Raw genomic sequence first — 2,446 nt, forward strand, 5'->3', positions numbered from 1 at the left:
GCCTCGCTATTGTTTGCTTTCTGTTTCTCTCTTTGCCATGACCTCCCCGGGTTAAACTTTGCAGCGATAACTCACAAAAGTGAATCTCAGGAAATTACTCATAAAACTCCCGAAGCTTTTGTTCAGTTAAAGATCCCATCGCAGCGACGTGCTTCAGCTAACATGTGAGTAAAAGCTGAATTCAAATGACCCCAGTCTGTTCTCTCTAAATTAATTTGTTTTTAAATGATAGGTGTTGAATCCGACTTTACCGAGGGCAATTATGAACTTTGGAAGTCATAAAAATACAGTTCATCAACACACAATGGGGTATTTTATTTCTGTCCCTTGCAGATAGGCTTGGATTAGTTATCACATGAATTTCTAAGAAAGACTAGTGTGTAAATTGTGGGTGTTTGAGGCTGTGTGAAATCATCTAACAAAGCATTAAGTGTTCTCTGGGAGAGGGAAGTCAGTTTATTATCATCCTTTGCAAACAGGGCAATTCTACTTCCTTAGTCGAAAGCCACCATAAAATAAGGCTCACATCTTAAAATCTAAACAAAAGAAGCTATGCAATGTCAGAATAAAGTTAACTATAAAATATTAATAAATTATTAATAATCACTTACCAAGCATCCATCTTTAAAACTGGTTGACTGTGAGAAAGAGCATTTGTGACACATCTCAGCTAGGACTAAGCAGCTCTGAAAGACCTGAGAAATGCTGTCCTCTGACCAAAGCCTTCACTGGTAAGCAGTATGGTAAGCACATAATCTGATTTTTTTCTGATCCTGTTTCCCCAGGAATGATGCAAACTTTGGGAGGGTTTTACTTAGAATTGATGCTTCAGTTTTGGAGTGGCATATCATGCTGTCAGCCCTGAAGCGGTCAGGCAGTTGGACTAGATGATCGTTGTAGGTTCCCTCCGACTGAAATATTCTATATTTCTTCCTAACAGTGTTGCCTCTTCATAAGAGAGAGAACAGTGTTCTCTCTTCATGACACTGCTTGTGTCCCCTCAGTGCTGCCCATCGCAGGTCCTGCAAAACGCGCAGGAAGCTCTGGAGGAGACAACTCAGTAAGAATCAGCTCATAGAGGAGGTTTTCCTCCATAGTCCTTTCAGTAAGCACATAGGCTCTGCCTTGGCAGGCTGAGATGATTTTTCTTTATTTGTTCCTTGTTTTCATCATCCTGCAAATATGAATGCAAGGTGTTCGCAGCTGAACTTTGTGATCTTTTATTATACACAAGAAAGATTACTGAATTTGGTTTATTTTTCCCTTAACGTTTGTTTGCACATGTTTTCAACTTGCTGCTCTTTGGTTTCATTAACTAAGCGCATACCATGTTGGAAAAAAAACTAGTTATCCTAAACAGTTTATGCAGTAAAACTACAATCTCTGCTTGCTCTGGGTATTGAAGATACCTGTCTTCAGTGAGTCTAAGAGTCATTTTTAGAGTCCAACAATTGAATGAAAAAGCTTAAAGCTTTTTAAAAACACTCTTTTCTTCAGTAACCTGATGTGAGAAGACTTTTTTCTTCTGTTCGGCTATGACATTGACTCATTAAGAATAAATAAATAAGGTGAGCGCAGACTCAGTGGCTCTGGAAGGCGTCCTTGCTGCTGATTTTGTAACACCTCAAACTACATAACGAATGTCCAAGACAAGTAAATGTCAAGCCTCCTTTCAGTAAGTCTTGGCAGCCTAACCAGGACGAATAAATAGGACAAGCAGGGTTGAGGGGGCAGCAGAAAAGCCAGCAAAAGCACATACTCCCAGTGGTTCAGAAGGTGGTAGTTTCTTTCCCAGTATGAACGTGAGCATGAACTCACTCCTTGCAAATTTTCTGGCCCAAGAGTATTTCCACGAGAGGAGTAAGTAAGATGATAATGGTGCCTTAGCAAAGAAGGGATGAAACAGTATTCCCTGAATGGGACGGTGGGAGGGGAGCACAGAAGAGGAAGTGGAATGAGGAAGGATGAAGGGAGGTGAAAAGCAGTGTGTTTTACAAGGGTCTTGCATCCCCCTAGGTCTGTGGAGTGAGCTGGATTTCACTTCTTTCCTAAGCAGTTTTCCCAGGCCGATGACCTTAAGATGAGTGACTTTATCCCACAGGAATTCAGTACCCTCACAAGGATCCTAAGAAAATGCAAACTTAGGATTTCCCCTGAGATTGCAGGGAAGCCTCATGGATCTGTACCCTTCCTGAACTGGTTTGTTAGTGGTTATTTTTGCCTTCTATAAGGAAAATTAGTTTTTAAAAGCACTGTGTCTCATGAACTGATAGGCAACTTTTGAAGCCCTCTGAGCTATATGAATTTCCAAGATAGCAAATCTAAACTAATCCTGGTCTTCTCAAGGTGTGTCCGCTCTTCTGCCAGCATTTACACTAAATCTTTGGGTGGCGTGATTAGAAAGTGGGTGTAAAACATCAGAAGATGGAAATACTTCAGGCACGTA

This window comes from Platalea leucorodia (assembly GCF_965183815.1).
Source record: "Platalea leucorodia genome assembly, chromosome: 6".
Lineage (NCBI taxonomy): Eukaryota > Metazoa > Chordata > Aves > Pelecaniformes > Threskiornithidae > Platalea > Platalea leucorodia.